This window comes from Apostichopus japonicus, chromosome 20 (assembly GCF_037975245.1).
Source record: "Apostichopus japonicus isolate 1M-3 chromosome 20, ASM3797524v1, whole genome shotgun sequence".
Taxonomy (NCBI): domain Eukaryota; kingdom Metazoa; phylum Echinodermata; class Holothuroidea; order Aspidochirotida; family Stichopodidae; genus Apostichopus; species Apostichopus japonicus.
This window is the reverse complement of record NC_092580.1, coordinates 6,429,608-6,445,667: the sequence shown is the minus strand read 5'-3', so window position 1 is coordinate 6,445,667 and position 16,060 is coordinate 6,429,608. Positions and strand designations below refer to the sequence as shown.

The 16,060-nt window shown below is 35.7% G+C and overlaps 2 protein-coding genes across 6 annotated transcripts in view; both read right to left on the bottom strand.

Annotated features, from left to right (window-relative positions):
* Positions 1 to 16,060, bottom strand: part of LOC139961180 (synapsin-like) — a 545,708-nt gene that overhangs the window by 113,657 nt on the left and 415,991 nt on the right. The window lies entirely within an intron of this gene.
* Positions 1 to 16,060, bottom strand: part of LOC139961191 (uncharacterized) — a 234,028-nt gene that overhangs the window by 56,253 nt on the left and 161,715 nt on the right. The window lies entirely within an intron of this gene.

Here is a 16,060-nt window from a genome sequence, read left to right as displayed (position 1 = left end):
GTAGAAAGCAACATGAGAAAGTCTCCAGCTGAACACACACACGGTGGTAGTTGCACTATCTTACCTAATCTAAGGGATTCATTAGTGGGCTAGACAGTTCACAGGGGTGCTAGCTCAGGGGGAAAAGTGGAAGCAACGAAGTTATGTGGATTTTATCAGTTATGTTACGTGATGAACATGCATTGATTACAAGGATAGTTCAGATGTAAAGTCATTTCTGAAATCTGAAAGATGAATATAAGCATCCTGGTGAAAGTTTCGTTCACTTCAACTACATGCTGTTTTGAGAAGTTCAAACATTTGTGCCAAAAGCAATCTTGAAGCAAGCAAGTGTGATGTTTTGTGTTTCTTCTTAATGTTTAAGATCAGTTTGCTGCTTTAATAGTGCATAAATTAGAATATGAATATAGGAATGTTCATTAATATTATCATGGAAGTATTACCCGAATGCAGGGGTGGGCAACCTTTTTGGATGAATGGGCCAGATATAAGGAGTGAAAAGTGACTGGGCCGGACCTAACCAACGACCTGCTGTTGATTTCAAACCTTCAAGCAATAGGTGTGTGTACTTAATCTGTATTCACAAAAACATAATGTCAATACAGTACAGTTGATAATTAATGGCTATAATAGGCCTACCTGACAGCATTATTAGTGCCGATAAACTCTAAGCAGCTAGCTCGTTTTTTTTGTGATGATGTAAAATAGATTGATTTTTTTCTTTTTCTTGAGACATCTCACAGGCCGCAAAAAAATCACTGGCGCGCCGCATGTTGCCCGCGGGCCGTAGGTTGCCCACCCCTGCCCAAAAGTTAAATAAGCTTTACAACCTGTAACAGAAGCCAATATAACCAAAATAATGAAACACCAAACATATTTTTTCAATGTGGATCTATGATATCACACCAGTCATCTTGAAAATGATCACATAGGTACTAATTGAAAATTTAACGAGGGTACGATAAGTTTCCCAGGTAAAATTTATTTAAATTGTTAGATGGCTATCTCCCCCCCCCCCCACTCCTCCCTCAACTACCACTTGTAAGAATGCTAGAAAAGTTCTAGCTTCAATTTGGTGACAATATACTGATGACTTTTACATGGAATTCTTTCCCAGATTACACAATAGATAGCAAACTTTTCAATCAATACACTTTTCAATCAATACACTTTTCAATCAATACACTTTTCAATCAATACACTTTTCAATCAATACTCTGGGGGCTGATGTGTCCACTTTTCTCCAGTTTCAAATAAGCGACCTGGTCTTATTGGTATCGGTATCATGATAATCTTCACTCTGTAAGTGAAAAGATTAAAGGGATTTTCTTCAAAGGGTGTGTGTCTTATCAAGTGTGCTCTCCTCAGACAGAATGATCAATTCAACTATTGTCAGTGACATCAAGTAGCTCCCAGGCTTATTAACTCAAGAGGGTTTTCCTTAGAATAAATCATCTTTTGGAAAGGTTTGGAAAAGAGAAGGTAACCAACAGTCTTCATTTTACACCTATGTTGTGAGCAAACATTGGGTAATCAGAATTGGCCTCACATTATAGCAATCTAAATATTGCTAAATATTGTGTGTTGTTTGTCCTTGGGAAAATAAAGCAGTTCAGTCGTTATTAAGGGTGATATCCTCCTCTAAACAAAAGTGTAACTCCAATAGAAAGCTTCCCTGGAAAACTCCCTCTATATGCCTCCATGCATGGCAAAATTCTCCTGATTGGGTTTAACAAAAATTCAACTAACTAATTTATTCACAGTATTTTAATTTATATTTTTTGGGTGAATTTTACTATATATAGGAATGCAGTACATTAGCTAACCAGTGTATTTTATTTTTTTATTTTTTTTATTTCAAATCATGAATATCACAATTTGCAATATTCTCGTTTGCATGTTATTAACGTTATATGAAAAGATTGTCTGGCTGACAAAATTCCTAGTACTGGGTGGGTTTGATAAAAATCTGGCATTAAAAAAACACAAGTTGGCTGTTTTAAGCTGTTTACTGCATATGAATGACTACAGTACATGATACCACAACGAATGTACCTGTGAAAGCTCTACTTAAAAGTTATCAGTATCCCTATTAAATATACTAGAAATTCAGATAATGGTCACCCATGATCAAATTTCAACACACTTTTAATGCCATTGTAAATGCATTTATCATCACTGAGACAATTGTCTATTTTAATGCTTCAGAATGTCTGTGAAAATATAATAGAACTTTTAATTTACAATTACTACTTAATACCTGTTGACCTTTGAACTTCCAGTATGTCACTATATGGTAAATAACACATATGAATCTCTAACAGACCCCGGACACAATGAAGACCTATATGGTAACTAATTTCTGCCCTGATTGATAAGTATATTTCAGCAGTCCATGTTCACAAGGAACCATTCTTGATGCATGTACTTTCAGCTTGCAGTAACATCTGGATCTTAAAGGTTGTTGACAAGCATGATTCAGATTGAAGACCTGGAATGAAATCATCCATTCCAGGACACTCTTGACTGAACCAATTAACATAACTTAAGGCCTCAGGCCATTTTCAATCTTGATAATCCATGGTCCAACAATGTCTAGACATTCCATCCTGCCCAGCAGTATTTGTCCCAAAGAAGGTCAAATTATGCTCAAATCTATAGTAAGGGAGGTGTGTTGCTGTCTTTTCTAAAGTTATGGTTGAAGAAATGTTAGGAATGAATACTTTGTAGAGCATGTTCCTTCAAAACTGACATGATACAAGGGGAGTGGAATATAGGGTGTAGAGGGGTTAATATCAATGAAGCTTTACTCAAGGATTAAAGCTCAAGTGAGGGAACAGAAGGTTGAGCACAAAGGTGATGTGATTTCTGAAGGAAAGCAAACAAAAGCAACAAAAAAAAGAAGAAATTTACTTCTATATGCAAGTATTACAGACAATTCTATTCAGGATAAGAATCCTTCAGTTATGATGGAAGATCCTTTGCCAGCCAATTTTGAACCCCTATTATTTCTCCAAAATTCCAAACCCTCCGGTAACAGCCAAGCTCTTTTTAACCAAAACATATATGTTCTGAATTCCCTTTCAGCTAAGACACTAAACAGCTTGCTTGGTGTTTCCTATGTTATATATTTACACCATTTAGGTACCAAACCCAATATACTCCCTTCCTGCCCCCCCCCCCTTCCCATATTATAATATTAAAGAGGTAGCCATTTGCTGGCTTCTGTTCTTTGATAATAAGTTAGACAGCAAATGCTGTGCAACATGTGAAAGTTATACATATGTATGTATGTTTGTTTGCACACATGCATGCATGCAAGCATGTCACACATATATACATATTCATACATGAACTACACTAACTTCACACAACTCACAGTTTAATCTTCTCAATTAAACTATACCATTTTTTCTCACCAGTTTGTAAATTGACAATTTCTTTAAGGAAAAGAACACGATCTATCTCCTGCCCAATCCCTGTCCGAACCTGACTTTGTATAATCCTATTTATATTTTGCAGGTACAAAAGTATCAGCTAGAGAAGTAATTTTGATACAAATCTGCATTTGCAGAAAACCACTTTGGCGCCCTCAATTTTTAAAGTTTGTGCAGGGCTCTTAACTGAGGGCAGTAGATAAGATTAAAGTACAAAGTTATGCTCAAAACTGTCATGAGTATATCTATATATCTATAGATGGATGGATGGATGGTGCAGACACATTTATTGTATCTCTCCAACTGTGATAATTTGTGTTGCTTTTACGGATCATCCCTGACTTGAAAAACATTTCCCCTTCGTGCTTGCTTGCCTGTTGACCTGCCTGAATGAGCAACTGACGGATGATCCAAATTTGTGGAACAGGAATATGTGTAGTTGAGGAAAACATTTATCACAGATTATTCTCACACAGGGCCAATGCACTTTTGAACCTGTTATTTTACTTTGTAAATCTGCAATTTAAGGCAACCAACTAGCAGTATAATTCCTCAAAGCGATGGAAATGTAGCTTGGTCCTACGTTTCACATATTGTTGGGACATTGAGATATAACAGTGAAACAACATTCAGTGTATTCATGTTCTTGTGTCTGAAAACCCAGAATCGTATTGGATTTTTTCTGTGTCCACAAAGACTTTGAGCGGATTTTATCAACTTGATACCTCTGACGAGGATGTTATCCAGCAATAGTAGCTATTTTTATTATAAATTTCCAACATAGTGCTACCAGAAGCATCATCTGGTATTTAATACAAACTTGTTATTTACTTCCATGAACCCTATATTGCAATGGGTCCATGGGAATTGGGTCATATCTTGCAATGGGTCATATCTTACAATTATATATGGCTAAGATGCTCATATTAATTAATACTTACATCATTTGTCACATGTAATGCACTTACACTTTTACAGGGATGAGACTGAGCTGGGGAAAAAAAAATCTGAAATTTATCGATCGCCGTCCTGGGGGAGGGGTTTTAAGGGGAGGGAGTGTCTCCCTCCCCTTTAGAATTTTTTTGTCAGGTAAGGAGGGCTTAAATGCAAAATGGTGGACTCTAGATAGAATCTATCACATCATGTAACTCGCCAAAAAAGTGTGGAATTTCTGCTTGTATAATTTATCCATTAGCTTTTTTGAACCAAAAAAAGGCTTTTGTGCTACTTGATGCCACCACTGGTCAAATTCGGTGTTCCTTCCCTTCACAGTCCAGCATGTTCGGCAAAAAAATAAATAAATAAAATTTAAAAAAATTAAATAAAAAAATAAAATAAAAAAAATAATAAAAAACGCGAATTACGAGAAAAAAACGCGAAAATGAAAAAAAAAAAATCGGAAATCCGCGTTTCCGCGGAAGAGTCTCATGCCTGCTTTTATCAAGTACACTATATTATTATTATTATTATTACTATGTTTTTGATAGAGCGCTCTACAAAAGATCAGTGCTTTACAGAAACAAATATAAAACTATACAATAAAAGCAAATACCAATCCTAAACACAAGCAAAAAATACAAACATTACTGCGCAGTAAATAAATCTGTTTTCATGAGACCTTTGAAGACCGAGACAGAAACCGCCACACGAATACCCACAGGCAGCTGGTTCCAGAGAAGGGGACCAATAACTTGAAAAGATTTATCACCAGTTTTACGCTTTGAGCGTGGAATCATTAGTCTGGTGGTATCAGATGAGGAGCGGAGTCTACGTCTCAAACCATCAACATTACTTAGAGGAGCATTATACAAAGAAAGAAACTCAATCAGATAGCTGGGAGCTTTAACTGAATAGTGGGCAGGGATCCTTATATGTATAGAGAGGCAATGACCATAAATTCAGTTTTGTCTTGATTTAGTTGCAACATGTTTCGAGACATCCAAATGTTTATTTCGGAAATACAGCCAGAAAGTTTGCAAAGAGCATGTTCACTGTCACCAGCAACTTTGGGATCAAACTCACAAAAAAGTTGTGTGTCATCAGCATATAGATGAAATTGAACATTATACTGCCTGATGATATCACCAATGGGATGGGTGTACATTATGAACCCCAATGGTCCCACAATGGAACCTTGTGGCACAGAATAATCTATGATATGTTGCTCAGACAAAACATCATTAATGGAAACTCTCATACAATGGTCTTTGAAGATAGGATCTAAACCAAGTAATAGCAGGGCCAGTGATACCAAATCCACACTCCAGCCTACTTATTAGAATGGAGTGTGAGATGGTATCAAAGGCTGCAGACATATCAACCAAGACCAGGAGCACTGCCTTATATCTATTAAGAGAATGTAAAATGTTACTCCTCACCTGAAAGAGGGCAGTCTCCGTACTCTGGTGACTCTTATACGCACTTTGGAATATTTCATCAAGGTTGTTAGTACTAACGTGGTCAATTACTTGATATGAAGCAGCCTTTTCAATAAATTTACCAATAAATTTGATATTCGCAACGGGCCGGTAACTCTTTAAAGCATTTTGGTCTAAAGTAGATTTCTATGATACCTAACACAACCAGTCTGTGCAATATAAATCTGTTTGTACACACCCTGGTAAACTGTTGACAGATTATCATAACACATTTCCATGGTAACAAAGTCACTCCTTACTAATTCTAACAGTATATTTATGAGTGTCATAGAACTTCATTAAAGTAATGAAGTAATGGCTAATTAATTATGGCTGTGAACACCTGCTTCTTGTTTCTTTTCAAGTAAAATGCACCTTGTAGGTTAAAGTAATAAACACCCACTTTCTGATTAACCATGCACAATAAAATATAAATAAGTTACAAGGTAACATAACAAGGTGAGAGAACAACAAACAAGACAGGTAATTATAAACATGTCTTGTTGGTACAATCTTCATATTCAATAATTATGGATTCAGGTCCTTGGGCTAAATTGTTTTTCTTTCATTTTGTCTTCTGTTTTCATAGATAGCGTGAGCTCAACCTCCAACTTGAAAGTTTGTCTCTTCAACATTTTGTTACAGCTCATTAGCATGTCACGCATGACAACTGTGAAAGTGAAATGCAAGTCATGCTCAATGGATCGTGCAACCTGCATCTCAATCTCAGTAGATGAAATGTGATTTTAATTGGATCAGAAGGAGATGAATGCTAACGAGATCAGCAGATGTACTAATTTAAATTCACTAACGATGGTGGTTGATGAAGCTGTTCATTTGAAGCACTTTTATGTTTTCAAATTTGAGTTACGATTACTATACCTATAGTAGGAAAATACTTGTCAACCTTCTTTACTATTCTAACACATTTATATAATTAATCTTACTAAGAGACCTATGTAGTTTTTACCACTTGGTAAGTAACAAGTTATTGACCAATTATTTGGTACATACCACTTTGTGTCCCTAAAAATTGAAATATGCTTTTTTCACCAACCTTTGAGGTTTATGCTAAATTACATTATGATCCTGTGGTTGATCTTGGGATGATTTTAGCAAATCAAAACAATTTCAACTAAATATGAAATTTAATTAACCAACTGTTCTAATATAGTTAAAGAGATTTTCATTAAGTTTCTAGAAAACATAAAAACAAGAAATCAGACATGAAATTGACCAGGCATTAGCCAAGAACATCTGATACAATTGGTAATTTAGAAAAAGCAAGAAAACAAAACTTTTTATTTTATGTCAATAGTAAGCCCCTTCCATAATGAGTTCAGATTTCTATATTGTGGTCAGACTTTGGTCATACACATTGGTCAGACTGATCAGATCTCACTCTAGGCTTGGCCTCGATATGCTTACAGGAATGTGTACACACTTCTGTAAGCCTATGAATACAAAAGATCTCTCTAAGCTTGGCCTTGTTACAATACACAGGGATGTGTAAGGCTGTGATTCAAAAAATCTCTCAAATAACAAATATCCGAACAACATATTTTGAAGAAGAACTAGTTAGGGACTTCTGGAATGTTTTAACTCTCCAATATGAATACTCTCACTCATAGGCATAGGAGCCCAATTTGATTTGGGGTGGGGGGGGGGGGGCTGTAACGACTTGCCCGAAAAAAATATATAACCATTTTTTTTGCACGCTCTGTGCATGTTCATCAGGTTAATGTGCATATCATATAGGCATGCATCGGTTATAACATTGTATGCCAATAACATACAATCATTTGCCGTGTTATTACCCTTCCATATTGGTTATAATTATTTGGGAAGACGTTACAATAATAATGATCATAATAATATCAGTTTAACCATTGAAAAACACATTGCATTTTTTTCCCCTTTCAGTAGGTGCCCAAAAAATTCTCATCATATTGCCCAAATTTTTTGGTTGGGGGGCTACACTTACTTGAGGACAGATCTAAAACATCTCCTGATTTACCGATGTATTGTCTATTGACTTTATATCAACAAGTTAGAATCATTGTAACATGTTCTGAAAAATATCTCTCTAAACATAATTGCAAAGAAATTGATAGCCACTATTAAATGGGAGGAACAATTCTGTTGCAACCCACACTGTGAATTAGGTTATCATAAGAACAGTTCATTGTGCAAACTGAATTGGGAAGTCTGATTTTAACTGATAAGAAGAATCCTTCTCTTTAATCTCCCAAGTCTGGTCATAAACAGTGATTGAAAGTGAGAAAAGGTAATCCTTGGAAAGATTTCTCTTTTAACAAATCATTTTCATGTCAAAGCTATGAAGAATAAATAATTTATTAGTCCTGAATTGACAAGTTAAATTTGGGTCTCTATGATGAAACCAGAGGAAGCTGAATATGTTTCTCTTGCTTGGATCAGCTCATTGTTGAATGGGGAAAGAGGAATTGATATAAACATTAATTTTATGGAAAATATAAAGTGAAATGAAATACATTAATAGAAACTGGTTGCTACTGAGTTAAGTATTTAAAAAAAGGTTAAACAGACTAGCCAATATTGGTCAGTCCTTGGATTTCTGCACCAATCTTACCACACTTACTTGTTTTAACGGACGATTTTAATGGTTTTTGAAGAATATTTTTAATCAGGATTGTTTTATAGATTATTATTATCATATTTAAAGCATTCTTAATCTTTTATCATAGAGTTTATTTTGCGAACTTTTTACTGGAAATTTGATGGTTGTATTGTTTGTAATTCACTATTTTTATGTTGTGAGCACGCGTTGAGATGTTTTAACATGTAATGCACCTTTTAAGAATATATTTACATTACATTACATCTTAATGATCAATTGCTTATTTTATTTATTAGTTTCATCCAACCTACTGCACCCCTATCTATCCTTCCCATCCTTACCCCCTTCCCCATAGACAGTTCATAACATATGGAATCCTCGTGGAACTCAGCACAAAACACCCTGTTATGCAGCAAATATGGCTACAAAATAAGCACAAAAAAAGCGCAAACTCTTTTCATAATATTGTGTCCTCTTTACAATAATGTGTCGTTATTAATAATGTGTGTGAACTAAAGCCTGTACTTTTCAATCTGAAAAAGTAAAAACCACTTCGAAAAGCAGTGAACGTCTTCAAAATGTCCATCACTCAATGCTTACATTGTGCTTGCTGGGAGTGTGATTGTGTAACCAAATTTCTTTCCGCTGCCAAAGAAAAGTTTGTTGACCCTTCTTTCTAGTGATATAAAGTTCGACTTGATTGGTCAATATTAAGGCTCGTACTTTTCACCAGCAAGTCAAAAGCATCGTAAGAAATTTGTGAAGTCCTCCTTTACAGGGCTAATCTGAACACAGCACAGTGTGCAGTGCTCTCACAGCAATTTCGGAGAGTGAAAACCTACACTTCCTGTGCGTATACAACAGCATTTAATTCTCCGAAAACGGGCCGTTTATAGAGCAAACGTTTCCATATGCCTATGTCTAATACTGCCAAGTTTTTAACAATTCCAGCTAAAAAATAATAATCCCCAGAGATATATTTCAAACTGCAGCCATATTTGCAAGGAGTGCCACTTGGCTAAAAACTCTAGAGACAAAGAAAGAAAAGGTCTCAAAAACTGAGATAATTAAAAAAAAAACTCATCATCTCAGGTTAATTAGTAAGGCACGCAGTGCATGTATAGAATAACAAATTATTAAACCAGTCCAAATCTGACCGATCAATAAATCAAATGAATAAATATATAGAAGGAATATGAGATTCCATCATAAATCTTTGTAGTTTCCCCCTTCTTCTGTGCCCTGGCACTTTATATAAAGTTTTATATAACAGAAACGGAATTACTTTAATATCAATGTTTATTAAGTATTGGCCAGATGTGGTGTGTTTGTTTGTAAATTAAAGCCATTACAGCTAAGTTAAGTATGAACCTCTGCTTAATTTTGTTCTCTCTCTCTCTCTTCCATAAATATAATTACTTTCCCATTTTTTGTTGTTTTTTTTTTGTTGGAGCTGTCATAAACATATGGATAAATCCCAAGCATTTCATCTCAGATGTGTAAGTTTTCAATCATGACATTTTATTAATATTTGATGTTCCAATTAGTGAGGTATTTATTTATATGTGGGATTGAAAATGTTCAATCAACAAAGTTTTGTGTCTGCATTGGTTAATTTTCATTCAAAACTATGCTGCCCCAATAAATAATAGGAAAAATCCTATAAGACCAAAAATTATTAACTTAAATATCTCAGATAAAAATCCTTTTAGCTCACAATCTTTAAAGTTGACGTAAACATTTCATTTCTGAAATAATAAGAACTTCCTCTCATATGTAAATTAACATTTTATGTTCTGTGTTTATATTACCTCAATGACCCTTGAAACCCTTAGCAGGAAACAACACATTTCAATGTCTGAACTTTAGATACATAGGCCAATGTTATTTTTGTGGCATCACAGCTTTAGTTCACTGATTTTCTTTACATTAGCACTTTTGTCTTGTGAGTTCATGAACAGGTTATTTTAAGCAAATTGAAAAAAAAAACATGACCTATAAAATTGAATTTGCACGTATTGAAGATGGTTGATGAAATAAACTAACCTTTAAAGTGCAATGCTTGAATTTTATCACCAATTTACATCAATTGTTCCAAATTTATACACAATAAGATTTCAGTTTATCACCAAATATGAAACAACTTTTCAGTGTTGTGTGAAGAATACATATAGTTAACACTTTTATAAAACCCTGGGAATCAGGAGTGGATCGATCCATGGTAAGGGAAAGTGGTGAACCATCCCCCTCTTTCTTTTCAACCTCAAAATATGCCTCAGATTACACCATTTGAAATCTTAAGTTTTTGTCTTTTCCTTTGTTTTGATGGAAAATGCTACGGGGCCCCCATCTCCCAACCCCCCCCCCTTAATGGTGAGCTGGGGTTCAACAATCCCAAGGCTACATCCCTTCCAAGTTCTTTATCATTATCTTAAAAGTACATTGGCATGTAATATTGTGGTAAATGGGATATTCAGATTGAAGAAGTTGATTGTAAAAACTTAGATATGAGATTACTGCAAATTACTCAAGGCAAAACCACAACCTGATAGCCAGTTTCAATGCCAAAGTGACTTTTGCTGGAATTAACCTAATTGGAGGAACATGGAGTGTTGTCTTGGCAAGAAGCTGAAAATATTTGTACATATGTGATGTTTACCTGTTTTTCCACACTGGATAACTAAAATTGGTTCAATATAGTCTTGAATTCAGACGTCAACATTGATGCCAAATTAAATCAACATATGAAATGTTTACCAGCTTTTAAAATGAAATCAACATAATTGTTGAAGGTAATGTTTAGCCAGTATCACATAAATTACTCATTAATTTCAAAAAGCAAATCCTGATCAGGTGTCCATATTCACATGGAAAACTGCTTGAAATCTGATGTGAACAAAAATTTATTTAATTTCTATCTGATAAACATTGAAACAAATTAACAAATAAAGTCCCAATGAATTCGTCAAGAGATCTGAAAGAGCAATGACCTAACAGTTTCCAACTTTGACAGAGGTCAAGTACACATGGAAGATCCATCACCGGCCATTATGTACTACAGACATATTTTATACTTCCTCTTGCTGGTTTATGTGATTTAATCTACAGATTACAATTGCAAACAAGAGTTTAATGGCAATGCTAGTTTTTCTCACGCCTTCAATTGAAAGTGAATTTGCGACATTGATACCCAAGTAGACGCCAGCAAAATTGGAGACACTGAGCCAGCTTTAAAGTGCAGACATTTCCTCATTACCATGGTAATAAATAGAGAAAACAATCCCCAAAACAATACTTTTTCCAGGATCCCAGCTTTAAGTGCTTGTCTTTTAGACAAGAACTCTCATGAATATGAAAGAAAATATAAACACACATACTCTACATTACCACATGATCTTGCAACATTGATTAAGAAATTTTCGTTTAAGTTAATCAGTATGTGTAAAAGTAATCAGTAGAGGAAGTCATTCTGTACGTGAAAGTTTGAAAACAAAGCCTGTGTTTTGCAGTCTACTGTGATAAAGATTATTAAAGGAAATAAATACTGGATTAAAGCAGATGTTTCGTGCCAAAAAAATACATGTAGACACAAGATGACATGGATCATGACAATGGTTTGGGATTGGGCGAGAGGGACGGGGAAGGAGGGAGAGGGAGGATGGGGTGAGACAGGGCATGGTCAGAGCATTATACATGGTGTAGTGTTGTGTCATGTTTTGCCGGAAAAAGGAGATACTGACAGGAAGTGTTGATAAACGAAGTGTGAGTACAAAGGGGTGGGCATCAGTGGGTAAGTTCTGCTGAAGCCAGTGAAGGTCCTCTAGTTGGGGTCCAGGTCCACAGAAAAACTTTGTGCTAAAATGAATGAATGAAAGAATGAATGAATGAAGAAGGAAGAAAAAAATGAATGTAAGAGACTGACATCGGTCAGCTTGCAGCTTTGATAAGTATTATGAGGCTTCTTCGCGAGTTCCTGCTTGTAGGAGGATCTAAAATACATTCAAATATAAGCAAATGTCACAAATTTTTGTTTATGTAAGATGGCGTAGATGCAAAATGGTGCAATCTTTGGCAAAGCTTTGAATTGACGATTTCTTTAGGAATTCTCACTCTTTAGTTCATGTTTTTTAATTTTTCCTTTTGTTTGTTCAAAATATTTATTTTTAGTATACAATTTAGATTGACATATATCAGCACAATACTTTACGTAAATAGGGAGAGTTTCCACCTAATCCATTAGAGCTGGCTGCCACTAGTATCTCCATAAATAATTATTTATTTTATTTATTTACAATTTTTTTGGGGAGGTGTCACATGGCAACACCCTGACTGGTACCCAGTGTGGACATCTCCCCCCCCCCCCCCTAATTCAGTGAGTAATAATAGTTGCGATTTGATTTAAGGGACAAATAAAAGTGCAGGTTAATATCAATCACATGCAAGAAGAAGGGGAGGGAAATGTTTTGTAGCTTTTTTAGCATTTCTTTAAGCATCACAGTAAAATAGCATAGCTAACTTTGCATCTATGAATTGAAGCCAGGACATCCATCTTCAATATGGATATTCCCTTCGCTAGACAAGGTTAACTGATTATGAACCTCTCTGCATTTACATTTGTACCCTGTGCACATCATTATCAGGCACCGTATTTGGCATCAGGCCTAGCTGCACCACCGTGATCATGAACTGAAGTTTGCAGTTTGTCTACTGGCAGAAAACATGCAACACCATAAAGTGTGTGATGTGCTGTTATTAATGACTACAACTATTGTGTCAAATAACTCACCTAACAAACAACAAAGTTAGTAAAAGTTCAACTCCAAGTTGTGTCTACATTTTAACATTTAACACAGAGTGCAGGGTCTGGTCATCCCTCAATCCTTGTCTATCGTAGGGTTCAAATAGCAGGGTGTGATCTGCATTTATGCTAAAAATTAAACCCAGAGCTTGCGGATTGCGAGATCAAACCCTGAGGAGTTATTTACATCAATATTACATTGATCAAACCCTGAGGAGTTATTTACATCAATATTACATTGATCAAACCCTGAGGAGTTATTTACATCAATATTACATTGTAGATGTTAGTATACCATAATATTTTAAGTTAGCTTGTTTCTTGAATCATGAATAAAATTTTACCCTTGTATCAAAGTTGTTCAATCTCGGAGGATCATGACAGATATGTAACTTTAAATATGAATCAGGTACAAAATTTTATATTTTTAATAACCAATTGCGCTGTTAATAACGAATTGCGCTAATCGAGTAGCGGTTCAAAGTTGCAGTGAGGTACTGTATAGGCTTAGGACTCTCGCACACCTAGCTACTGTATAGTATATAGAGGAGCCCTAATGAAACAGAAGCCAAGGTATCTTCGTAGGGTTTTTTTTGTAGATGTTTTATTTTATTTGATTGAGACACTACAGTAAGCCTAGCTGCTTATTTATGATTCTGCGACATTGTTTTTCTTTGTTCATCACTTACTTTCGGTGGAAGAAAGTTTAAATTTCACTGCACAGAAACATAGTTTTCCAATGTGCAACTACGTAGCACTATGTATCTGCCTAAGTGCCTAACATTTGTTCATAGAAAGTATTGATGTTGTAGATCTGTACTATGGAGATTTGAACAGCAGTCATAGTGATGAGTAAATTTTGCATTTTGGCTAGTAGATTTTTAGTCATGGGTGCCAAATAGCAAGTACTTTAAAAAATATTTCAGTGTCGAGGCCTGAAAACCTTAAACCATGATTTCTCGTGGAAGAAATCATGGATACTTTTTCACACATGGCATATGGATTTGCCATATTGAGTACAAGAATCCTGTTGATTGTGAGGTCAAACTCTGAAAAGCCTTTTACATGATATCTACCGATGGGAATCGTGGATACTTCTTATACTATGGTGTGTGTATGCATCACATTGAGTATAAGACCCCTTGTGGTGGTGTGCATTGCCACGTACAGTAGACTGACCTGTGTTTACCATGCCATAGTGTAATTGTACATCAAAGTAGTGGTTCGGGTCATTTATATTGTGACAGCTATTTCTGGTTAAAGGTCAAGTGACACGTAGCAGATTCCCTTCAAACTTCGACAGATTGAGAAGCTATATATCAAAACCCTTTACTCCAAACTGGAGTTCCACGATTGTTTCTTTGCTGTTTAATTAAGTTAATTATACCAAGCTCATCCCGTAAGATGATAGACGTCATGGGGGGACTACTACCACGTACAACATAGGCAAAATGTGCTAACCAAGATCAAAGACGTAAACAATACGTCACGGACAGTCAACAAAATATGTGAAAATGGGTGCACAACAGTACAGAGATTTGCGCAAGTTTCATGTTTCTCTAACACTGATAGCTCAGTAACACTGCACGCAGCTAGCCTAGCTACCTATAAGACCAAGATTTATTTCCAAGTTATTTCTATCATGGAGAAAGTTAGGTAACACTATTCGATCTAGGCCTGACTAGTCACACAACTAGCCTATATAGTACGCTAGGCCTAACGTTACTATTGTGTTCCGTCAAGACGAGAAATTTTGATATTGCTGTCCGATCCAGGCCTCTCTTCGCTTGTTTCTGGTTCGAACAGGTAGGGAAAAACTTCCCCACGATTGTCAACATGTTCTCCATTTCTCAGCCTTCTTCGCTATCGCTATCTGAATCCGAAAGCCTATGATCATTAAATTTAGGTCAATGCCACCCACCACCATTTGGCAATATGTGTGAGCTAGCTATGCATGCTGTGTATGCGTATTAGTGCGTGGAAACCAACTGTATGTAGTAGCTGTAAGCAGTTTCCCGCGACGATATCATACATTTTCGACTTGGTAAACAAATGACATCATTTGTTTTCTACTTTTCCTAACCGAGGCAATTTAGTGGATTTTTTCGGAGATTTTGTTCCTTGATTGGAGGAAAATGCAAGGCATTTTTGAAAAAAGAAGTCATTCAATGTTTTGTTTGATGCCATATGTACCAATCTGTGATTTTTTACCTAAATCCCAATCTTAACTTTCTTGTAACAGACTGTTGAGGAAGGTATTATTTTCGCTAATTACAGATTTCTCCATACTCAATACACTGCGCAGAACAGTTACATGTTTGCCCTCTTCTGCGCTTCCCCCCCCCCCCCCCCCGACATCATGAAAACTATTACGTAATAGTACTGGCTACCAATTTCTACCACTTTGGAAATGGACGCGGAGTTGGGGTTTTTCTTAACATTAGAATTGTTTAGTTTTACGTTTATTGAAAGTCAACTCTAGATGTCCCTTGACCTTTAACAAGTCTAGTGCAATGAAGTCATCGAAACCTCAATGCATTTTGCATTCTGTTTTTTTTTCTTTTTATGCTCATTAGAATGAAGCATTTAACTGTCTTCAAATGGCATGGAATTCACACTAAACAGACCACAAAAATCCCATTTTGACCATTTTTTTCTTTTAACACCCTAAGTACTGTACAAAACAAGTGTCAGACATAAGTTGGTCACGTTACACACAGACACGGGCAGTGTTTTTATTGTTGTAGGTATACTGTACGAGCATGGGACTTATTTATAAAGATTTCTAGGAGGGGCACTGCCCAGGATG